The 11,783-nt window shown below is 33.7% G+C and overlaps 1 pseudogene; it reads right to left on the bottom strand.

Moving 5' to 3' along the window:
- Positions 1 to 614: 614 nt before the first annotated feature.
- On the bottom strand, positions 615 to 11,783 carry LOC150033108 (uncharacterized; annotated as a pseudogene).

Raw genomic sequence — 11,783 nt, forward strand, 5'->3', positions numbered from 1 at the left:
TAGAAAACCAAATTCCTAATATCAAATTCAGGACAAACACTTTAAAACACAATCATCTTCTATCAATAAAATAGCTCATTTTCATAGAAGTCATGATCACTATATCAACAAAAGTAAACAAACCCCGTTAACATGAATAAACTAGAATTATAAGAAGAATTTCTAATCCAACATTACACACTTAATCTAATCAAACACTTTAACAAAATAGAATTGTAAATGGTTAACTCCTTTTTGTGTTAGATGCCCCTTCTTGGGTTGCCAACCTTTTTAAGATTTCTTCAATCACGGCTTGTTGTGATTCAACTACACTTTGCAAATGTGCAACTTGAGCATTTGTTTATTTAGCATGATGATAGCTTGCATCATTCCTAGAATTTCTTGGTCTTGGTCCCCAATCTTTGCCGTTCACATTCCTTGACCATTTACCCAACACTTCTTCACAGATTTCTCTATCTTCAATAGGTGTACCTGCTTTTTCTAAAGTTGTTTTTAATGTCATCATCTCATCCTACAAAATAAATATGCCATATCATTATTGTGGTGTAAAATAAGAAAGAAAATATATAAACACAAAAGTTTATTTACATATTTCTTTTTGCCTCATCATTCACTCATCTCTTCTTTGCATTAAAATGAGTGTGCTTAAATAATTCAATATCACTTAACTCCTTACCATCTTCTAATTCCTGCATGTTATGATCAAAATTATAGAATAAGAAAGATTGATTATGGACATAAGAATGAAATATGTACCTTTCTTTTCTTATGGCGTAAAAATGTTGAAGTGCCACCTCTATGAGTGAATGCAAGAGCAACTCGAGCCTTAGTATTTGCCTCAAAGATACACTTAAAGTCTTTTCTTTTCCATCGATCACTTAAACAATTCCAATCTGAATCTCTTGCAACTCGTTTGTCGCGGTGTTTTTGTGCTTCAGCTGGAGGGTTATACTGTTTGTAAGTTTGTGTAAAGAACAACGAAACTCTCTAAGTAGTACACTCATCTTATGTTCAAGATAATTTTGTACTATGGGGTCCTTCAAATCCAGAATGAAGTAATTCTAACATTGAAGAACAAACCCTATTAGTTTCCAATTTATCTAAAAGAAGTATTTTATATTTAAAAAATATACTTAACTAATTAACTTACCGAAAGTCTATCTATTATCTCCTTCTTTACCTCTCTAGAGACATCTGACCACTGCTCACATTTAAGAGGTACTATTCTACGTACCTCTTTTCCATTGGTAGAATTTAACTTGGACGAGTCCTTACAATGAGTTTTCTATCTTCAAGTTCAATTTTGATTGAACTGCGATCATTTTCTTTGACATACTTCTCAAGAGCAACCCATCTAGTCGCTCCTCAACTTTTTGTTTGAGTCCCAGAACCTTCATAAGAAATATCAAATATTAGTACATTTAAGGATATAAGAAATTTGAATACTTATTCATAGAAATTAACACATTACTCTGAACATTTGAATTTATCGAACCAACTTCTAGCTCACTAATAGAATCTTCATTATTGTAGTTTACTTGTGAGATGTTTGAGGTGGGCCTACTACGATTTACAGGTCCATGACTTCTTGACGACATCTTGTAACATAACAATATAAGAAAAAAATATCTAAGATTCATATACATATAATGTAAGTTTAAGTAGTTATGTATAGCCTTACAAATAGTTTTATTCGTAAGTGTCACAATCTTCGTCACATAGTGATGTGTTTAAATGCGTGCTCATTGACTCACCGCTCGAATGATTGAAATCAAAATATTCTTCATCAGTCGATGCTTCTTCATTACCTTGTACAAGTAAATCTACTTGATCTTCAATAGTCAAAGGCTCAACATCTTCTCTATTAAATGTTTGTGAATCTAGATTATCTTCGACTCGAGGATAACATGTAGGTATGGTTACATCTACCGTTACTTCTATTTCATTGCTTCCAAGTTCTAAAATATCCCTCACATTTTTCTGTTGAAATTGTTGAACAACTTTCGATTCTTGACCAAGTTTGTAATCATCTAAGTAGAATACTTGTACAACTTGACTTACAAGGATGAATGGCTCATCTTTATACCATTGGTGACGAGTATTTATCGATATAAAGCCATCAACTATCTTAATTCGACTTTTTTCGTGAACTGATATCATACCATTCACACTTAAAAAGATGAACTGCCTTCATACAAATGTATTGTAGTCTTATTATTTCATGTAATTCACCATAGAAATGATTTACCCAAATTCATCATCACCAGGCACCGTAACTCCACTATTTTGCGTGGTCCGACGATTATCAAGCACAATCATTTGGACCACAAGAAAGGACATACAAATCATCGGATATCATTTTATCACGATGCAACCTTTGGGCCTAATCATAAAAGACAATATTTATGTAAAGTAGAGTTATCTAACTTAGAGGTATGATAACGCTCAAGGCCGTACCGCTGTTTTGAATCATGCAGGAAATTCTAGTTGTTGCCTCTTATGCAAAACATCATGTCCATTATTTGATTCAAGTACTCTCATATGCTCCCTATACTTTTACAAGTTAGTTTAATTTTCCATTTATATTTCAAATATAAAATGAGTGTTATAAACGATACATACTGAAGATAAGGTTCCACTTCATCACAAATATTTAGAGTATACCAATGTGATTTCTCTAACTCATTAGAAGTTAATTTTCGAAATTGGCCACTACCCAACCATCGTATATGTTAAGAAAAAATTGATATCCACTATTTCTCTTGTCATCATCAATATTATCACTGTTTCGATCACTTCTATTAAACCTTGTTTCAATTCCATGTAAATACATAGAACAAAAGTTTAAAGATTCATTTATGATGTAAGCCTCAACAATTGAACCTTCTGGTCGTGTTTTGTTTTTAACATATTGTTTTAAATATCGCAAACTCCTAATACATAATATCGAAAGCACATGTATTAACAACCTATAACAAAGTGAGGCTTAAAAAATATAAACGAATTTACTTACTTTTCAATTGGATACATCTAACTATATCCAACAGTGCCAACAATTTTTTCTTCCCATGGCAATGGACAGCTAAATGGACCATTACGTCAAAAAATGTTGGTGGAAATATCTTTTATAACTTATATAGGATGAATACTATATCAGCTTGCATTTTGTCTAATCCAGGTATGCTCAAAGTTTTTTTACTTAGACCTTTGAAGAAATTAGACAACTCTGATATAGTTGTATAAATATCCTTGCGTAGATATGGTCGAATGCCAAGTGGGAGAAGTCTTTATAATAAAACATGATAATCATGGATTTTTAAACCAGAGATTTTTCCCTCATTCGCATTTACACACCGTGATATATTGGAAGCAAAACCATCAAGAAACTTCATTGATTTGAAAAATGTACAAAAGTTCACTTTCTCAGCAATAGTTAATGTGTAAGATGCATGAGGCTTGACACGCCTATTATCAATTTCTTGTATGTGAAGTTCCTTCCTTATATTCAAGTTCACTAAATCCCCATGAGCTTTAGTGGTGTCCTTAGTCTTCCCTTCGAGTTGAATATAGTACCCACCAAATTATCACATATGTTTTTCTCAATATGCATCACATCAAGTTTATGACGCAGCTTAAGGTTTTGTGAATACGGAAAATTGAAAAAAAAATGCTTCTTTTAGTCCAATTGTGCTGACTAATTATCATTTTTCGTTTGTTATCAGGTCTTACAGGATTCTTACTGAGCATAGAAAAATTATTGAATTCAATTGATTTATAATATCTTGTCCAGATAATATATTCGGAGTTGCTCGCATTTCTTATTTTCCATCATGTTGCTTATTTTTACGCCATGTATGTGTTAAAGATAGATACCGACGATGTCACATATAACAAATTTTGCTCTTTAGTCCCATTGAGCTTGTATCAACATTGCAAATTGGACATGCTTTATAACATTTTGTCCTCTAACTAGATAAATCACCATAAGTTGGAAAATCATTGATTGTCCACAATAGTGTAGCATGAAGTTGGAAGAAATAAGCATTGACTATCATATGTTCAAACACCATTAACCCACAACTCATTAACTTATCTACCAGTGGTTGTAGGTAAATATCAATTTCTTTACCAGGAGACATTGGACCAGGGATGAGTAGAGATAAAAACATAAATGGTGCTTTCATACACTTCCAATGGGGCACATTGTATGGAATGAGCATAACTGGCCACTGAAAGAACCCCTGTGAAGGAGACCGCAGTAGAGGCGGATTATCCCAATTCCCAAATGTTTTTGAAAAAGGAAAATAATTTTTACAGCATATGCATTTAGAAAAAATAAATCATACAACAAGCCTCGGAAATTATAAATAAAAAAAGTTTAGGAAAACTTACCCTTGAAGATGTTCTTCAATCGAATCCCTCGTACACTACCACGAAGGTGTCCTCAGTAATCTCTGGTGAGAATTAGGAGGTGTGTGTCGTGGTTGATACCTTAAATCTCGTAGGGTCCTATAGTTTGTAAACCTTATATGATAAAAAATATATGTGATTAATAATATTTGATATTTTATTCACTTTGTCTATGAAATATATGATATTTTAGTTGCATTAACCACAAACCAATAAATTAACATCCAAGGTTATCGTTGTAACTTAAATATGTATGTGGAGACATACATGTGGATCATGTTTAATTGATAACCTAAATAGTCTATAGTATATGGATAACGCTGGGTACCTTATCCTGGTGATATTACGAGTATGACCCTCTTTTTAGATGTTACAAATGTTGTAAAATGCTACAAATGTTCTGATCCTGATCATTCATGTATTAGATATGCAAGCAGAGATATTCTATACAAAGGAGTTTGTACAAGACAGGACCACGAAATGCTTAGTTTCACTATATAACGTCGTTCATAATAGAGACTTTCATTTCACTAGGATGACCATAGGTAATATTACCTTAATCCTGAGTGAGTTTTGAACTACTACCTATGAGGACGGTTCTTTGATTTATATGGGTGAGAGTGGCCAGATCGCTGACTTAACAAGCCTACCATTTTGGGGATTCGTCTGATTGAGGAACTGGGTACTCAGCTACACAAGATGGAATTCATTCATTCCCTGAAGTAGGGGTAAGTAGATAAATTGCTCTATTAAGGGTTAATTCTGGTTTTTGAACAATATGGCGCCACACTCTCTCGTAGCCTGAGAGAGGTTTAGTCATAGTAAGACTATGATCTATTGTTCGTTAGAGGAATTAGTGGTACTTAAGGAGTTAGATGTAACTACAAGGGCAAAACGATAATTTGACCCAACTGTACTTACGAGCAATTTGTGAAGGATCATCGTATTGTTGATTGATTATATCCAATAGATACAGAAATATATCTATAGTGCGAAGAGTGCAGTTGCCGGTCTTTAGTGGAGTGCTCGACAGTTAACAGATGGTGGATAATGTAATTAAAGAGTTTAATTAATTATTCACGTACCGTTGAAGCTTAAAGCTATAGGTCTATAAGATCCCATTGGTAGCACAAAAAAATTTAGTTGAGAATCAGTTTTTGGTTTAGTTTGAATTGTTCAAATTAATAAGAGAGAATTTAAGTATATATGATATAATTAAATAGATTCAATTATAGATGATATAATTGACATAATGTATTTGATACATTATAGTTTAATTGGAGGAATAAATATTTGAATGTGATTTAAATATATTTTCTATGAATGGGATTCATAGTTGTTAAATTTAATATAAATATGATTTATATTAAATGCCATAAAATAGAGAAAAAGAACTATAGTTTATATTATATATGATGCAATATTAAAACTATATGTTATAAATATAATATGATAAGTTGGTTATCATATTTATTTATATTATTAATTATTTAGATAATTATTCCATTTTTCTCTCTAACCATCTTAGTGGGAAATTAAGTGGTTTTGTGGCAGATTGGGATAAGTAAAATAAGATTTTATTTTTCCATTGAGAGATTCATGACAAACAAAAAATTCTATACAATAGATTGTCAGAGTTTATACGATAGACTTGGTTCCTCTACACGATTAAAGAATTTCCTTTGCGATAGAGAGTTTCTTCCTCGATCGTCTTCCTCCTCTGAACTTCTAAACTCCCTCCTAACCAAAATAGGCAGAGTCCACCACTCTTGGGTTCTCACCCCGAGAATACCAAGGTCACCAAGTGGTAGTATCCTTCACTTTTGGTTTGAGTGTTTTGGTTGCTATTTGTTCGAGGAGAGTTCATTGTTGTTCAAGGAGTTCGAGTTAATTCGAGGAATTTACATGAAGAAGAGTTCTTCAAAGGCATAATGTAAACCCCGTACTCCATTTTTCCTACATAAGTGAGTAACAAGCATGTTAAGTAAAATTATGAAAGGAGGTAAAGAAGGTAGGCTGATGGAGGAAGAAAATTCTAAGTGTTAGAAATACTTAGTCAAGGGTGAGTTTTAGATAATATAACAAGTGAAAATTTGCTAAGTATGGAAGCAAAGTGTTGACATGCGTTGATGGAGAATTATGGATGCATGGAGTTGCGTGTGTAGCAACCAAGGCTTGTAGAGGTTAAGTGTTGAAGGCAAGGATAAACTATGTGTTGGTACTAAGGATGAACGCTGGGTTCAAAGGCATGATGTGTTGATAAGGCTTACGGCAACCTCAAGAATGTGCGAGCAAAGGCGCTGGACGATCGTGTAGCAGATGAGCGACATTATATGATTAGGTAAGCGATCGTCTAGTAAGTGAACGACACTACACGATGAGGTAGGCGATTGTGTAGGCGGGGGCTGCGCGATCGTGTAGTAATCACGCGGAACGGAACGATGCGCTAGACGATACGAAGGATCTCGTTAAACGATAGTGCTATACTTTGGACGATAGCGCTAAGCGATGGGGCATTGGCACTGCATGATCGGCAACAATGCTAGACGATGAGTAGCACGACAAGCGCTAGACGATAGATGTTAGACACTAGAAGATAGACGTTGGGCACTAGACGATGGATGTTGTGTGCTAGACGATAGACGTTGGGCGTTAGACGATAGATGCTGGGTGCTAGACGATAGGTGCTGGGCGTTAGATGATGGACTATACGATGCACGCTAAATTTATATTATGAGGCGAAGGTCTAACGTGGGTTATGAAGGAAGGGAAGGAAAAATAAATAAATTGAAGAAACTCACTAATGGGAATTGGCCGGAAGCACTAAATGCTGGATGAGGTGGCTATTTGACCCTTAAACCGGGGAGGTAGAAGGAATTATAAAAGGAAGAGGAACTTCAGAAGCTCGATTTTGGAAAATGACTTAAACAAATTAAGTGAGATCGATGCCGTTCGAAAGCTGGGAGAATCTAGTTTTTGAGGTTGCTTTGTCGGTGAAAGATCTCACACGGAGAATAGCAAAAAGTGAAGAATATGCAGAAGGGGTAGATTCTCGGATTAATCAGAGCCCGGAATGAAGATGGGAAGCTCTAGAACGTACAAGGAATTTTCGGCTGATATTTTGAAGGTAAGAAAGTTCACTCAATTCTAAAAATGTTTGTAGAAGGAAGTTTCTTAAAAAGAGTCATGGATTTTGAGTTATGAATTTTTGAAGTTGGAACAGGGAATCGGTGTGTAAGCAGGCAGCTGCTTGGGAAGATTATGCAGGCGGCTCACCACAGTGAACGAGAGCAAGCGAGAGATAAGAAAATGAGTGAGAGTGAGAGTGAGTTGGAAGAGGAGGATCTTGCTAAGGATGAAGATCTCGCTGGAAAAGTTACAAATCTCGCTAGAAAGTTACAAATCTTGCTGGAAAGTCATAAATCTCGCTAGAAGTGGTAAATCTCGCTCATGAGGGTGATCTCGCCCATAATGATCATCTTACTAGTAATGTTGTTTTGTTGATGAAAGTTTCATTAGTAAGTGAGCTACCTGAAGCTTTTTGTTGAGAATTCTAAGGAATCTAACCGGGGATTATGTTCTTTCAGGCCAAGAAGAGCTAGGAGAGGCATATAAATTGTTTAAGAGCCCGACGAGCTGTGAGTGACTATAAATGATTTATAAATGGGTTATAAATATTTCAATAATCCATGCTTTATTAACAATGCTTTTTATGTTGGTTATTTTACAAGAAGTTCCAAGCAATGCATTTCTCTAAAGTTTATAAACGCATGCTAGTTACAAAGTTTATGAAATATGCTTTGGTACAATGGTTGAATCATGGTAGTCTTCAAAAGGAGGTTCTATGACATATTTGTATTACAAGTATTTGTATTATGTTTTAAAGCATATGTGCTCTTAATATTGTTGAGCATGCGTTAGGGTTAAAGCTAAGGTTAAATGAAGCTTGATGTACTGTGTTTTAAGTACCTAAGGTTATCAAAGTATATGTGTTGGTATTCCTAAACATAATGAAAAAAGATACTGAAGGTAGGGAAGGTATCCTAAAGAGATTTCTATGCTATATTTGAAAACTATTCTTTTTAATGCTCTTCGAGAACTTGATAACTTAAGTGAGCTGGATATTGAAGGTAAGGAAGGTATCTGAATAAATGTACCTAAGGTATTGATGGTACTTAGAAAATTCCATGTGCACGTAGGTATTTCAATAAGGAGATCGACGTAGGGATCTCTCTTAGCCATAGTTCAGTATGAAGAGATCGAAGTAGGAGTCTCTTCTGGACATATTTTAGTTCCAGTATTATGTTTTCGAGCTTTCAGTTTAAGCATGAGATTTATGTTTTTATTAAGTCACTCACTGGGCGAGTAGCTCATTCTTTCAAATGTTTTTCTTTTCCCAAGTAGTGGTCATCTCCCTAGAGGTTAGCTGTCATCTTGCTCTGCCACTCAAGGACTCCAGTTAAAAGTCCAAAGTCTAGAGAGAAGTTTTAGGTGTTTATTCCGTAAATGTCTACATATGTATTGCTCATATTAGGGTCTAGTAAAGTATATTGGGACCGTTGAACTCTATATGTATTAATATGATGTAATTATGTTGTTGTTGATCCCTAGTATTATTAGGTTATTTTTTTAAAAGTTTCCTTAGTTTGGTGAATGTTATATATGTATTCCAGGGACCTAAGCAGGTCAAGGATTTTAGTTAGACAGTAAGTGCCACAAAAGGGTTGGTAACTACTATCGTCACATTCACTCCCGGATTAAGAAGGGTAATCTGGTTGGAGGTGTGACACATAATCACTTGAACTAATTTTTCTAGTTTCAATAGCATGCTGTAATTTTAGTTAAGATGCATAATCTGAATGTTTTACTATAAACGTTTGTTTTCAATTGTAATGGAATTTGGACGATCCACTTCCGCTCATAGGTTCTCTGTAAAACAAGATCCTTCAGTGTGGGCTCTAGAGTATTTTGGGATTGAGGGAGAAGGAAGAATTTTGAGAGATCAACCTTGGGAAAGCTCAAAAAAACTTTTACATAGAGTAACGCTCTTTCTGTGTTCTATGGTTTTTTTTTTTTTCTTTTTATAGGTATATCAAAGAGAGACCTCTACCACTTCTTACGTGAGTGGTGGAGAGAAAAAGACTCCCTCCCCTTAATTTCTTTAAAATCAAATAATTAGAAAACTGTTTAATAATAAAATAATTAATAAATAATTTTAATTCACAATTAAAATCATAACAAAAATATATAATAACCAACTCGTTATATATTATGCAATCATATGTTATATCATATATAAGATATAACATATTGTTTAAAATTGTATCATATACAATATATAACCTATAGTTTGTTTTTTCTCTCTTTGGTATTTAATATAGGTCATATTTACATTAAAATTTAATTATATGAATCTAATTCATATAATTAACATTTGAATCATATTCAACTATTTAATTCCTCTCATAAATTCTTTATATTATAATGTATCAAATACATTATACTAATTATATCATATATAATTACATAAACTTAATTATATCATATATAATTAATTTCCTCAATTAATTTGAACAATTCAAATTAATCCAAAACTTGATTCTCATAAAATCCGATGAGCAACGGAGGGGACCTCATGGACTTGTAGCTTGAAGCTCCAATGGTTCGTGAATAATTAATTAAACTCTTTAATTAAATTATTCACCATCCGTTAACTTTCGGGCACTCCATTAAAGATCGACAACTGCACTTTTCGCACTACAGATATATTTTTATGTCCATTGGACATAATCAATCCATAGTACGATGACCCTTCACAAATTGCTCGTAAGTACAACTAGGTCAAATTACCGTTTTCCCCTGTAGTTTACATCTAATTCCTTAAGTAAGATTGATTTCTTTAATGAACAATAAATTATAGTCCTACTATGATTATTCTGATGAAATGGAAGTCTCTATTAAGAACGGTGTTATATAATGAGACTACTCATTTCATGGTCCAGTATTATATAAACTACTTTATATAAAATATCCTCGCTCACATGTCTCCATGGGAATGATCAGGATCAGATCACTTGTAGCATTTTACAACAATTATAAGATCTACAAAGTGGGCCATACTCGTAGTGTCAACAGGATAAGGTATGCAACCTTATCAATCTATTACAGACCATTTAGGTTATCACTTAAAACATGATCTATCCGTATGTCTCTGCATACATGTTTAAGTTACGAGATAACCATGGAACTTAATTTATTGGTTTGTGATTAATGCAACAAAAAATGGAATAAATATTATATATTTATTAGATAAACATTGCGTTTGTACATAATATTTACAAACTATAGAACCTTACAAGATTTAGGACATCAAACTCAACAGCCACATGCTATATGATGTGCTCATGTTTCCAAATGGGTTAAAATCATTAGAAGAAAGAGCTAATCTAACATTACAAGTGTCTGCAGCAAAACAAGGATATTGGCTATCAAAATGCTTCCAACCCTCAACAGTATGTTTTGAAAGAAATAATCTTTGCAACCTTGTCTTTAGTGGGAAAATATCTTAACACTTTATGTGGATTTTTTCCCTTTCTATCATTCAATATGTATCTTGACTCTCCGCAATGTGGACAGTTATCAAGCAATGCATACTCTTTCCAAAATAAAGCACAATCAAACTTGTACATGCGAATTGATTCGTATCCCATCCCTAGGTCACATAGTCTTTTCTTAGCCTCATAGTATGAGGTAGGTAGCTTTACACCATCCGAAAAGGCTTCATTTAACAATTCAAGCAACATATCAAATGATTTATCGCTCCAACGATTAAACACCTTAATGTGCATAAGTTTCACTAAGAAATTAAACGAAGTAAACTTTAGACACCATGGATATAACTTCTCTTCTACTTCATGAAAAATTCCACTTGTTCCATCTTCCTCACTAGATTCTCTTCTAGTTTCTTCGAAATTTGGACCATACAAATCATGAATCATTTCTAGCATATCATCTTCCACATTATCTCTATGATCTCTATTGTTTGCTATAAGATTTTCATTGTCTTCTATACTTTCAATTGAATCTAAAAATGTTGCACCTATAAACCTTGAATTAGTCCTTAAAAATGGAGGATGATCGACTGTATCTCCATGGAATATCCATCGGCTATAAGTCAGAGACATGCCATATTTATATAAATGACGTTCTATGTCATCTAAGTTATTCCAATTTGTATTCACACAGTTTGAATAATGACATCTTATTCTTCCTGCTTCATCTAAACAATTCTTCGCGACTTCAATAAAATTATCAATACTGTCAGAATATTGACTAGACCTTCGATCTCTTAAATTTATCCAACTACGATCCAT

The sequence above is a fragment of the Benincasa hispida genome, chromosome 10, assembly GCF_027475165.1.
Source record: "Benincasa hispida cultivar pf3 chromosome 10, pf3_genome.v1.1, whole genome shotgun sequence".
NCBI lineage: Eukaryota > Viridiplantae > Streptophyta > Magnoliopsida > Cucurbitales > Cucurbitaceae > Benincasa > Benincasa hispida.